We start from the raw sequence: 15097 nt of genomic DNA, 5'->3' as shown, positions 1-15097 counted from the left end.
AAAGTTTACTTGTTTTAATGTAATTCCACAGAAATAGGTTTTAAATAACATTTTTGTAAAGAGGCATAGTTCTAGGATTAGGAAAAATGTTAGATAAAATAGAATCAGAAAATTAAACTCAGAGTGGAATTGGACGAGATGACAAAAAACATGCATACCGCCTGAAAGGAGCAAGCAAAACTTTCATATGATGATCATCAGGTGATAAGCCATTGTCATGAAAATAACTTGCTTACACTATCACTTCCAAGCTTCTACTCATTTCCAGTAACTCTCTGTGATAACAAGCATGATAGATGCACACTGTTTAAGGCATAATAGAAATGGACACATTGAAATTTTACTATGAATTTTAATGTCCTCAACACTCTGAAAATGACAACATTTATGAATTTCCCTTCTATGAAATATTCTTCTTCAGTATAGCAGCTCAAATCATATTAAGATAAATCATTTTAATCTCCGTAGCATTAGAAAAAGATCTCATAAGAGAAGACATCACTGAAAGACATCAGTGAGAGAGGAATATGTAAATGAACATACTTTGAAGAACACATTTTATTACATTAAAATAATTTTGATTGAAATAATGTTTTGGGTTGTAAACAAATTCTTCCCATTTTTTTCCTATTAAATATTTAAATAGCAACTTTTGCCAGGCATCTCTATGTTTTAATAAAAATGTGTGTAATTTGGATCTTGAGAGGATATTTAAAAAACCATTGACTTGAATGCAGAATGATAAATGTATATATGAGTACAAAATCATTTATAAAAATATTTATCATCTCTAGAAACAGCAATAGCTCAAATTAATAAATTATGGCTATTTGGAATTAAATCATTTAAGTAACCACCTTTTTAATTTAAGAAATTGGTATTTTTATAACAGTCACTTTTACAGCTTATATACTTGAATCCATTATATTTGATATACTGTAGAGTGACAAATGATCATAAATCATGACAGATTCTTATTGAACATAATTTTTCAGCAGGAACCATTCTGAATCAATTAATCGTGCTATTACTCTACTTTAATTTTCTCCCCACTTCTTCCGGAAAAGCCAGCAATCACATTTCAACTAGTAACTTACATATATTTTGCTTACACTTTTTTATGTACTACATTTTATTCAAACTAATCAAATGCTACAATTTTACCAATGTGTGCTAATTTAAAAGTTGGATATGCTCAGACAAATGTAATTATGGCTACACAGAAAATTAAATGATGATTGAATATATTAGCTGCATTAGAAATTTCTTTTTGCTCCATCTAAAGAGACTTTTATATTTTTCATGAAAAAATGAAAATATAATGTTTCATTACAGTATTTTTGCATACAACTGAAATTAGTGCACATGAATCTTAAAAATATTTTCACAGCTGAATGTAAGAAGTATAGTTCTAAAATACATATAATTATTACTTACATTAGAAAAATTTGGCAAATGCTCTAAAGGTTGAACAATTTCATGTATATAATAGGTACACTGGGAATGTACATAGGCTATTTGAACAAAAATTACTTATCTTCATGTTTAATTGACAAGCAATACATAAACAGATTCTTTGTGAGAAAATGTTGTCTTATAGATTTTGCTCTAAGTTGGGTTTTATGTATTTATTTTTGGATGGAATGTTAAATATTCGTTTAAAGAGGTATTTACAGACTGATATAGCTATTTCACATAATTATCTTAACTCTCTCGATGTATGTTTATCAAGTTCACATTCTCATTTTGCTGATATACGGAAAATAACAGCATGTATAAAATATTACAAAGAATATTTTTATGTTTTAAATAGTCAACTATATTTTATAAATTACACATGGATCATCATGCTGCATAGCTCAAATTTAAACTCAAGTTTAACACAATTATGCATTTTGTGCATTCTTGGATGATTCTGAAATGTGCAACTTGATCTTGCCAAACTTAAAACAATTAAATCTTAGTGTTTTCCCTCAGATCTCTCTGCTGTATCATTTGATCTTCTCATAAGGCATATAGATCATTCAAAATAAAATTGCCTAACAGAACAGTAATATAGCAATCAATATTCTCAGCCCACTATCGAACCAGCCAAAATTTAACACCAGTTGAAAGCTTAAGGTATTACAGCATACAATTTGGCTTTGAAGACAGGGCATAAGTACACATCATTTTCTTTAAACATCAAGGTGATCAATACATAAATATTTATAATGGCAAGCAACATTTTATTCTTTAAATACATTGTACAACTTTTCCCAATTTATGCATCATTTGCAGTATAACATTAATAAAAATCAATGAATTAAGAATATGTTTTTATTACAAAATGCAGTCATCTGCAAGAGTAGTCTTTAGCTAACCATTAAGAAAATTTACACCGTATAATTTTTGGCATATAAAAGTTTGAGCTAAATAAATGCTATTGTGTTCAAGCAAAGTCCACTTTTAAAATGTACTTGCTCTAAAATATACCTTATAATATTTTCAAATATTTTGTTGATATGTTAAAGTGTTTCAAAAAACCTAATAAAAAATGGAAGCATGGTTATCTATGGCTTCCAAGACTCTATGGAAGAGGGAGTGAGTGCTGTAAGAAGTGGAAAAGGGAGGGAGTGATAGAATCTGCTTACAGAATTCAAGAAACAGTTTTAAGAGCTAACCTGTAATTTGGGTCTTTATCTTTCCATAAGTGTTTACTATACAAAAATAGATAAGGAACTCTAGGCATCAGGAATTGCATGTATACATTCATTAAAACTTAAAAAAAAATAACAAATTAGGGATGGCAAAATTCTTTTTTTTTTTTTTTTTCATAAGGGAGCTTAATGGAGGGGATTATTGGGAGATGAAACAATTTGCCAGTTGTCCCTATACACTTATTTCTATACCTCACTCTTTTTTATTCAGTCTCAAAGAAAGTGTTTCTTTATCTTCTCAAGTAGATAAAGAAAGTAAAATTCTTATTGGTATGCTTGACACCAGGCTCAACAACCTCTTCTAGGAAGGACCTGGCTTGCTAAATTTTCACTTTCTTCTTTGGCGTTATTCTCTCTACTGCTGGCTCCTTAATCTTGGGCTGTGTGCACTCAACACCTCTATTATCTCCTCTTCTATGCCTAGCATGTAAACCTGATAGCTAGCACAAGGTAACATTTACTTCTTGTTCACTGAACTAAAATTTTTTGAGCATCTACTGTGTGTAGGCAATGTAGTAAACTTTCTCCACTGCTAAAAAGGGCAGTCTGTCTTACTTCCTCACCAACCATACATTCATTCCCCACTGCTTTCTAAATTTTGAGCCTCTCCACTTATCACACCTGCTTTGGTAACATAAGATGAAAGCTAGAATGAACTCTTACATCTGCTGTCCTCAGGCTGAACTGAGGCAAGGTATTTGACTGTCTTGAGCTATAATCTTTGCAATCTGTAAAATGGACACAATGACACTTTTGTCAATCTATTGTAATGAACCTCAAAATGAAATATACACATACCATGCTTTATCCGTTGTCCAGCACATAAAAGCCTAAGGAATTGTTATTAGGTATAAATGTCCAAAAATCCTTCTGATTTCAAATCCAGCTAACAGTTCTCAATATTTACCTTTGGGATATCGTTGTTGTCTTTCACTACTGATTATTCCCTACATCAAAGCTCTCTTTTCTCTTAGACTCTATGACAAGTGCCTTTCCTGCTTCACCCCACACTTTATTGTCTCTTTCAGGGGCTTGTTCTCTGCCTGTCCCATAAATGATGGTTTTCTCTTCTTTTAATTGTATTGTTCTTATCATTCAGTATGTGAGGATGTGCTCCCATAGTTTCAGGTAACATATGAGAATAATAAAGACAAAATCTAGTCTTCCAGCCAATTATCTGCTTTGTGCTTCAGAGTCCTCTGTCTAACTGTATTTCAGGTAACACTATTTGGATTCCTCAAACCAAATTCATCATTTCCCCTCTGAACCAGCTTCTTCCTTTGGATTTAACTTTCATTGATGACATCATCGTCTACTGGGTCATTCAAATCATAAATCTGGAGACCTAGATTAGGCTTCTCCCTCTCATTTCTAACATCCAAGTAACCTTAATTCTGTGCCAATTTTATTTCCTAAATATTTCGGTAATTGGTCCCTTTCTCTCCATCTCTGTTAACAAAGTTCTAGAAAATAATCTGAACTTTGCCTGGATTATTACAATAACTTGTTAATTTATCTCCTCTTACCCAAAACTCCATATGATTCCCAAATGAAATTTAACCACATCATTCCCTGTTGTGGGCTGAATTGTGTTCCCTCAAAATTCATAGGTTGAAATCTCAATTCCCAGTGCCTCAGAATGACTATATGAAGATAGGGCATTTAAAGCAGTATTTAAGGTAAAATGAGGTTGCTAGGGTGACCCCTAATTCAATATGAGTGATATCTTTATTAAAAACAACGATTAAGATATACATATACAGAGAGAAAACCATGTAAAGACATGGGGAGAAGCTGGCAATTTGCAAGCCAAGGAGAGCACCTTCAGAAGAAACCAACCTTGCTGACACCTTGATATTGGACTTCGGGCCTCCAGACTGTAAGAAGATAAATTTCTATTGTTTAGGCCACCAAGTCTGTGGTACTTTGTTACGGGAGCCCTAGCAAATGAATACATGCCTGTATGTATATTTCTTCAAGAGCTTCCCAGAGCACATAGGATGTAATTTTAATGTAGCAACCCCCACAGTGTGACCATACCTCCCTATTCAGCTTCCTCTCTGCCATCATGCTATACTTCACCAACTCTTAACTGCCTACAGTTTCAAGTACATACTGTATTCCTCACCTTTGTACCTCTGCTACCACCACCCTCTTCGTCTGGCTGAACTCTATCAGTTTTTAGACTCAGCTTAATCAATATCTTTCTAGGAGCCTATTCTTACCCTAAAACAACTTTGAAGAAGTGCACATAGTAAACCTGTAAAATATTGATACACAGAAAAAAAAGAAAAATTACTGTAAACTCTTAACCCTAATGTGAGCACCATAGCTGTTTAATGATTTTCCTTCCAGTTTTTTAAGGCCCGTTTTATTTAAACAATAGAGATTTTATTGTATAAAATTTTGCATTCTGTTTTTTTCATTTTATTGGATATTATACTTTGAGCATTATCCCATCATTAAAACTAATTTTAATGGCTTCATAATATATTCTACCATGTTGGCTTACTTCAATAAATCTAATTATTTTTCTATAACCAGAAATTCAGAAGATGTTGTTGATTGTCCTGGGCAAAAAATAGTAAATAGTACGGTATGATTCTCATATCTCTAACCCTAGACTTCTCTCTGGTCTCTGGATCTGTGTATCTCTTGGACCTCTTAACTAGCACATTTCACTAAAACTCAATATGTTCAAAATGAAACTCATCATTTTAATCTAGTACCTATCCGTCCCACCAATTTTCTCCAAACTTTTTGTATCTGTTTATAACATAATAATTCACCCAAGCACCAAGCACCAAGTCTTCTGAGTTAACAACCAATGAGTTATCCTTGATTTCTCTTTTCTACAACCTTTCGCGATTCGAACTCAGTCATTTACTAAAGTGTCCTTACTCTCTCTCCTAAGCATACCTTGTATCTTTCCCCGCTATTCCACTGCCAGTGATTTAAATTGGTTCTCATAATTTCCAGGCTATTGAAATGGTCTCTAAACCCATCCTTTTGTCTTTAAACTTCTCAATTCCACCTTCCTCAGATTTGCTTCATAACTGTTCAGTACCTCTGAAAAATACAAACCTCGTCATGTCACTCCTACCTTAAAGTTCTTCAGCAGATCATTGGATCCTTTAAAACTAACTTCCAATCCTTGGTATGGCTCTGTACTAGGTGTCTCATATATAATGTCATTCAATCTTTCTCACAAACATCTGAAGGAATCAGCCCGAGTTTTCTCTTTTACATAAGTGCTTCTAAGAAAACTATATTGTGATCATTACTTATGAATCTGTATACCTGATTCTATTCCAATATTGGAAATTTGAAAGAAAAATCTATAAAATTAAAAATCTATAGTATGTCTAAATACCTATGTTGGTAATATTTTCACTATAGGGTCAATGTAGGAAGAATATTAAAAGAGAGAGGATACTAAAGAATAAAGAACTTGTAATAAAATGATAATCAGAACCAAAATAATAACCATTTTTTTTTACATTTCTAAATTCCTTTGACATGGAGGTGTATGATAATGTTATAAAGTTCTCTGTAGTAAAGATTTTGCTAGTTAATTTATTCCAGTGTTTCAAAGAGTCTGAAAAAAATATGACATTTACTCCTACTGTGAGCTTTATATATATATATATATATATATACATATATACACACACATACATATATACATATACATATATATATATAAACTTTTCAAGGCTTAGTTGATTAACAAATGTTGGAAAAACAATAGATATATTGCTAAAATATTCTTAATCTAAAAATAACTTATAAGATCACAAGCAGTAATAAATAGAAGTATATATTCATCATTTCTAACTGGAAATTTAATGAAGCCTTGGCAGTACGTAAGCATTACCAAAGGAGCACTAATGCAGAATTGACATTCAGTGCTAACGAATTAATTTTGAGGCTAATTGAGAAGGAACTTTGCTTTGAATAACACCACTACGAGGCATGGTTATTGTTATGATTTTTATCATTATGCTGTTTAAGCTTTCATTTTATGGGATATAAATATCTTCTTATTTAGGGCAGAATTATACAAAGAAGATTTGGAATAGAAAATTATAAATAGCCCTTGGAATCAGGAGGTCCATGCCTGAAAAGTCTGTATGCTATCAGATTCTAACTTCCGAAAATCCTTTAGGTTCACTTTGGGAGGGTGACAGGATATACCCTTTAGTCACCAACCTTGCTGGTTCTCCACTTTTTCTCCAGTTTGATGCTCCACTTGCAAACCCTACTCCTCTTCCACCTCTGACACACCAACTCTGTCTCCTTTCAAAACCACAGCTCCCATAAATAGCTTTTAGCCTTAGTGGAGATAAAGTAAGAATATTCCACTTTCTTTTACTTTCACCGTCTATTATTGCTTCTTTTCAGATTTAGTGATTTTAAAATAGGCACAACAAACCTTTGTCATTAGAAGACTCACCCTTCTGGGCTCTTCCTTTCCAACATTTAAGTGTTAGAAATAATAATATACTGAAGCAAAAGCATTGTGTTGAATTTATCTTGGGTTTTACTCTTTTGCCATTTGAGAATGTGTCATCTTGACAAATGGTAACTGATCCACTATTGAAAGTTACAAATACCTTCACACATAGTTAATTATTTCTTTCTAAACTTTTTATCTCCATAAAATGTTATTTCCCATTTGGCAGAGACACCTAGGGAGCTCTGTTTTCACTGAATTACTGCTGATGAGTCTGAAGTTATTCTGGCCACAGGCTGGTTGCTAGGGCACTCCAGAGGTGACTGGAGTTCAGTAGCTCTGTATCTCTTTAACACTTACATAAAAGGCACTGTCTTCAGAGGCTTGCTTATTCTGATGCTCTCAAGGGCTTTAGTTCCTTAGCTGTAGGAATCTGGTACCTATTAGTGTTAACACTTCACCAGTTCACTTTAGCTCTATTCTTATCAGCTACCTGTAGCTCTTTTTTTCTGATAGTTTGGCATCATGCAGCTGAGTGCCTGAAACAGAGTATATTTTAAATGAATACTAGCTACATGTTGTACAGATGTTGTACGGACCATCTGGTCAACTGAAGCCTCTACTGGAACCATCACTGATATATAGGCACATACCCTGGTGCTTAAGTTACCCTTTTAAAGCAAAGAAAGTTGTTTTCTCTAGGTTCATTGGAGGTAGGGTGGAAGTAGTTCCCCTCCACTGAGATGTTCTCAGGTGAAATAGCCAGAGTCACCTTATTTTTATGCTATTGTTATATATTCATTCTGTCCCTAATAGCTAATGGCAGCAAATGACTTTCTGATGGCAAACAGATGCTGAGACTTTTTCAAGGACCAGTGATCTTTGTGCTCTCATGCTCCTCTTCCCTTGAAATAATAGTCATTGTTTTCCTGGGACAGCATTGGTTGTTGTCATATATTCCTAGTTTCCATAGTAAGCCTCAGCCACCATTACACTTTATTTACTGGCCTAAATATTCAGCATTTCTTATCACATGATAGGATATTGCCTTTATCTGTTAGAAATTCCTTATATCCAGTGACAAATAAATTATAACCATGCATTTTCTTCTTCAGTTACAAAGTTCCTAATTGAAGACTAGAGAATGTGGATACCATGTTTTAATCAGTGTGTCATTACTGGTAGAAGTATTGCAAATTATCTTTTAGCCTGCTAATGTAATTGCCCTGTTGCCCTATCTTTGGACACTTCAAACACAGGGTTATGGATAGTTGACGTTCTCTTCTTAACATTAACAAACATGAAATAAATTTACTGAGTGCTGACTGTCACAGTATTTGAAACATCCAATTGGATTTCACTAGCCTTCTGTTCTGGTCAATACACTTTTTTCACACACATTTTAATAGTTTATGTTTGAAGCTGTGTTGTTGAATATCATTATTGACTTTTGTTTTCAGTTTTATCAAGCAAATTCCTTCATCCATCCGTCCATTCATCCAACTGTTCTTCCATTCATTCTACATACTTGCTACTGCTCTAGGCAATGGAGATAGAAATATAAAAGACATTCATATTTCTATCTATGAGTTCCCATAAGCAAGTAAATAAACAAGCAAGTAAATAAACAATTCGAGCACAATGAGGTTTTTTTTTTTTTTTTTGCTAAGAGAGCACATAAGAGGGGTGGCAGAGCCAGTTTGAGTGGGTCCAGAAAAGGCTTTATGAAAGAGCTTATCTTCACTGAGTCATAAAGGATAAGTAAATAAGTTAATCAAGGAATAGAAAAAGATGTATCAGGCAGAAGGAACAATATATACAAAGGCCCCAAAATGAGAGTGTAATTTAGGGTGACTGAAGCATACAGCATGAGGAGAGGAGAGACGGATGATAGGCAGGTCATGAAGGGCTATTATCTTAGGGAGTGTAGAAACATTTTCTGGAATGTCATTGAACTTATTAAGATTTTAAGGGGGAGAGTGACATCGAATTTGCATTTTAGCTTTGGAAAACAAAGTGGAATATGACAGAGTGGAGGCAGAGAAATAGTTGATTTCTCTATTAAAATAGAAGATTTTATAATAGTTGAGGCACGAAATAATGATAACCTGAACCAATACAATGGCAATAGAGATTAAGAGAAAAGAGTAATTACTCATATTTGTAACATTACATTGATTTATGTAGTTATTATGTTAATGTCTGTCTCTCTGATTAAATATAAACTAAATGAGGACAAAGATAGGTTTTACTTTTGCCCATTACCATATTTCCTATGCCTAATGCAATGCCGGGAATAGAAGTACCTAATAAGTGTATTTGACGAATGAATGCACTAATGAATGAACTTAAAAAGTGCAACCCATTAATGTAAACTATGCACTGGGCAGAATATTAGGCATTGAAGATACAGAGATGAACAAGCAAGGCAAGATTCCTGTTCTCAAGGACAAGTTTTTAAAATGGGAGAGACAAGTAATAAATAAGAGAATTTGTAATAGTAACCAGTGTTACATAGAAATTAAAATAGAGTTTTTGGAATGTACCTGGGGTCAGAATGGTACTTTAGATTGGAGGGTCCTCAAAGATCTTTTGCAGCAAGTGACATTTGATTTGAGATTTAAATGATAAAAAAAAGAGTCAGCCTCTGGGGGCAGAGAGTTCCAGACAGAAGGAAATGAATAAGCGAAATAGACAGATTTGACAGAACCTGTTGACTGATCAGATGTGGGAGTAAGAAATAGGCCTAAGATGATTCACAGGATCTAAAAAATGTTATTTCTATTAACTGAACTTAGCGATACTGGAAAAAGTACAGCTAGTGATGTAAATGATGAATTCGGTACTGAAACTGTTGACTTTAAGGTAACTGTGATGCACTGAAATACATGAATGATAATTCACCTCTAAATTATACCTTCTTTGTCAGAACAGAAGAGATATGAACCATGACTCTAAAAGATTATTACAATAATATTCTCCAGGTGAAACCCCTTAACTGGCAGTATCTATAGTTGACTATATTTGCTGAAAATCTTCCTACTTGCAGCTATCCAGGGCTATTCAGTAGACTCTGTTCTGATGATTCAGAATTTTCTTTTTTTTTTTTTTGAGGCGGAGTTTCACTCGTTACCCAGGCTGGAGTGCAATGGCGCGATCTTGGCTCACTGCAACCTCCGCCTCCTGGGTTCAGGCAATTCTCCTGCCTCAGCCTTCCGAGTAGCTGGGATTACAGGCACACGCCACCGTGCCCAGCTAATTTTTTGTATTTTTAGTAGAGACTAAAAATGGGGTTTCACCATGTTGACCAGGATGGTCTCGATCTCTTGACCTTGTGATCCACCCACCTCGGCCTCCCAAAGTGCTGGGATTACAGGCTTGAGCCACCGCGCCCGGCCCAGAATTTTCTGTTAAAGTGGACATTCAAAGGTAACATGACTATTAGTTCTTGATAGGCTTTGGCCAAGACTAGTTATTTCCAGGCAGAAGTCTGAATATCTGGGGTCTTTTACTGTATCCCTCCCTATAATGCTTGGTGAAAATACTCAGTTTTAATTTTTGATTTTATTATAAAAAGCTTCATTTCTGTTGAAAGAAGTCTGATTCTTTTAAGATCATACCCATTATTTTTGCCCCTCATAATAATCTATATGCCATCTATAATAACACATTATCAGTTTTCTATGTTCAACCTAGACTTGAGGGTCTGGTTCAGAGTTGTGTAGTTCACTGCAAATATTTTTCAATATTATCTTGGGCCATAGATGGTTCCCTTTATGTTATAAATGAAAAGGGTATGATTAGTCTTCTTTACCAGGGATACTTTTGTGGTTCATTTTGAAAGGTGGTGTGCTGATAAACCATCCAAGCTAGACAGTGCTCTGTGTACACACAAGCCAGAGGCTGCCACACTACCTAGACTTACAACTACTGTGGATCTGAAGTATCATCTCAACACAGAAGACACAATTATAAGTAATCTGACCTGATAAACCTACCTGTTTTTCAGATAACTTTTAAAAAGTACCAGCGAGCTAAATGGTAGAAACTGATTTTATGAAGTGTGGGCAGAGCCTGACAGGCACTTATCTCTGAACTGCAAGAACACCTATGATTTTCAGCTCTGCCTTACACAGACGCTGCAGGGAACAAGGCCTAAAGCAAAGAGCCTCTGGTTTCGAATTAAGATTCTCCATTAGCTTTTTCTGTCATGGCTATTCTAGATGCATACTTCTATGGACAGCTGGATCCTGCCTTCTGTTTCACTTCTATGGCCCAGCTTAACACTTTATTCCCTAGCAGATATCCTTGAACTTGGTTTTCTACCTCCTTGGATGAACTCAACTTTTATCAGACCTGTTTGTGAGGTTACTCCTCTGTGGTCTAATTTATGTACTTGTTACATCCTATGTCTCTGTAGGCTGGACTTGTTGAATTGCTTGTCATGTTCAGCAGGACTCAAAATGTGTAGATTGAATCTGTTACTCTTTAGGAGTCAAAGTCCATTAAGAAATATTTGAGATTCTTTAGTCACCACTGCAAGATTTTTCATTAACACTCTCATTTTTTCTAAATCAATATGTTGACACAAGGTCATATTAAGTTGTGTCTGCTGAATTGTTTAAGAACACCATTTGCTGAATTCAACTAAAGAATACTATCTGTGAATATTATCTAGAAAAATATGAACATTGTTGAAGATGTGGTGGATGAGAATGCAAAAATTCATAAATTGCCAATAGCAACTGAAATAATTAAATGGCAGTTCTTTCCAACTTTTCTATTTGAAAATGCTTTGTATATACATACAATTAAAATGTAACCTTCATAAATTCATAATGGTAATTATTTCATATATGCTTTTTCATGATAGTTTTAATTTTTACAATTGTATTTATAACATGACCTGTTTTCCTTCTCTTCCTTATACTCTTTCACTTACCTCTCTCCGTGACCTCAGCCTCAAGTGACCCAAATATATAACCTATAATTAAATTTTTCTCATATAAACTCTAAGATATTTTCATTTAATTAAAAGCCTTAAGAATTCAAAGAAAAGTTGGCTAGACAAATATTTAACTTCATTAATGAATAATTTGGGAAGAGATAATACTTTTATAATATTAAATCTTTCCATATAAGAAGTGATCTGTCTTTTCACTTATTCAAATCTTGGTTTATGTCATTTAGTAAGAATTTATAGTTCTATTTCATAAGCATATGCCTTTCTTGTTAAACTTATTTAAAAATATTACATAGGTTTTGTCGCTCTAGAGAATGGAATATTTATTTCAGTTTCTTTCATCAATGCTTTTTTCCTAGAATGAAAAAAACTATTGATATTCATATACTCATTTTATTTCCAACCAGCTTACAAAATTCTCTTATTCATTTTAGTATATATTAGTCCTCAGATCTGCTAAGCGTACATAGTATGGCCATATGGTTAGCAAAGAGTATAACTGTCACTTATGATTATTTCTACTCAGATTTATAAGTAAGACAGATCTGTCTTTGAATCTCTAATCCACCTTAAAGGGTTGTACAATATTGGTCAACTTGCTCAGTCTCCTTAATTTAAGAGGAGGAAATTTAAGTCTTAATTTCCTCATCTTCAAAATGGGAACTGATAATAGTACCTATATTATAATGATACTATGTAAATTTAAAATATTAATACATATAAAGTACTTTAGTCTAGTGTCTGGCAGGTATAAAGCACTGAAAGATGATGAGATGAAGAGATTCTCCAAACAACATGGAAAAAAATGATTCAAACCAAACATACAATGCCAACTGACTCTTTAGGAAAACAGAATTCAACAAAGAATGTGTAAGTAAACTATTTGAAGTTTAAAAAGACAACTAATAAAAGCAAAAACCATGATGAGAGTACTGATGTGTACATAAACAAAGAAAAATACAATAGGAATAGAAGGTAAATTAAATTTTGTGAATTTTGGAAACCACTAGAAAAAAAAAAGAATTGACCTCATAAGTTGGTTGTAGTAGAAATGGATATATTCAATGTAAATCACATGACTTAGTTCAATTTAATTTACTAATACAAAAGATTAATATAATTTCTCCAAATATTAACACACATTATTAAAACCTAAACTAATTAATTTGAGTAGGTTTTCTAGGAAAGTTTTCTTGTTGGTTTTATAATGGTTCAAAATGAACATATCATACTGTCATTTAAAGAAACTTTTTCACTGTTTTTAATTCTTTCTTACTCAACTTTGTTAGCTCTTAATAAAAGCACTGCACTTAAAGAAACGTAGACAAAGGATAACGTTTACATTTTTACAATTTAGCTAATAAAAGCTTCCCTAAAAGCGATTACTTTACACTTGTCAAAAGAAATGGATTTAAATATATATCAGAACCATTAACGCTAATTGCCATCAGAGCAAAATAAAAGGGAATAAAATTTCTTGGATCAACAAATAATAAAAACCTTAACTACTTGACAAGGAAGACAGAATATTCAAATTAGTTGTCCGTCAATAGTATATCAGATTTGGGGATCATAAATAAATGTAATAAGGTAATAAAGTGTAAAGTAAGCCTACTATATAGCTGGGTGATGCCAAACTAATGTGGTAGAAAAGTTGTTGAATAAACTTCAGAAATCATGATGCATGTACTTGCTGACTGCAAACTGAGACATATTTAAATTAGTCTTCATTCTACTTGCTGAAAAACATTAAAACTCTCAATTCTAATGCATTTATTAGTATAATCCTCATTCACACAGATGATATCCAGATTGAATCATACTCAGCAAAAATATTGCAATATTATGAGTTGTATATGAAGCAGTAGATTTGGGTTCTATATCAATAAAAATGTTTTTGGGAGGAGGAGGCAGGAGAATTTATTTTGTTGATGAAGAGTGGCATTCATTTTCTGATCAGTTACCTGGGTTAAGAGTGAAATTTATTGTATTGCTATCAATTGCTCCATTCACATCTGTCAATATTTGCTTTATGTATATAGGTGCTTTGATGTTGAATGCATATCTGTTTGCAATTGTTACATCTTCTTGTTGAATTGACCCTTTTATCATTATGTAATGACCTGCTTTGTCACTAGAGACAAGATGCTAGGCATTGAGGAGGTTACCAAGATAAATAAAAGGACGTAAAGGACCACTCCTTGAGAACTAGAGGTCAGATAACTCAGGAAATGCAAAATAAGCACTAGCACCACGGGCATTCTAGAGCAAATATCTTATGACTCATAATTTAGTGGATAGGAAGAGTTGATTCTGATATAAATATTTTGACTTCCTGAGCAGTGTCATCTGGATTCCACTATGTAACTGCCACTGTGAAGTAAAGCAGGCAAAGCAAGGTCAGAAATGGCAAACCTTGAATCCAAAGGTCCTGCCAAAATTCCCAACTTAAAAGATGAAAGGATAAAGAGAAACAAGAAAGGAAAAAGAGAAAGAGACTCCAGTATGCTAATATTGGTGTAGATTGAATGGCCCCTTTTTCTCTGGATTTATCTTTATCTTAAGCAAGGACTACTACACTAAGGAGTACCTCTGAGAAGCTTCTCTTGGCATCTTTTTTGCTCTTTCCCTCTGCAAACTTCATAACCACTTCCATTTATCATGCATCAACCATGTACAAGACACTATTGGCTATAATACATATATCATATTACATATAATGCCTAATTACATGATACATATTAGAAAGGCTAAATGCCCTGCTCTAAGGTATGAAAGTACTAAGAGGTGAAAAAGGTTTAGATTCATGTTTGTCCCACTCTAAAGCCCAAATCCCCTCCACTTGGCCATGATGTTTCTGCTAAAGGCAGGGAACCAAAGGCTAAGTTAAGGAAAAAGAATCCAGATTTTATTTTGTAAAGTTAAAAAAATCACCAATAAAATTGTCGATTTTTAAAAAATGCTGGCATATTTTTGAAA

At 33.5% G+C, this 15097-nt stretch overlaps 1 protein-coding gene across 30 annotated transcripts in view; it reads right to left on the bottom strand.

The window, feature by feature from the left end:
- LRRC7 (leucine rich repeat containing 7) overlaps positions 1-15097 on the bottom strand; it is a 597290-nt gene that overhangs the window by 253259 nt on the left and 328934 nt on the right. The window lies entirely within an intron of this gene.

Source organism: Callithrix jacchus, chromosome 7, assembly GCF_049354715.1.
Source record: "Callithrix jacchus isolate 240 chromosome 7, calJac240_pri, whole genome shotgun sequence".
NCBI lineage: Eukaryota > Metazoa > Chordata > Mammalia > Primates > Cebidae > Callithrix > Callithrix jacchus.
Note: the sequence above shows the minus strand (reverse complement) of the source record. Positions and strands in the feature narration are given on the sequence as shown.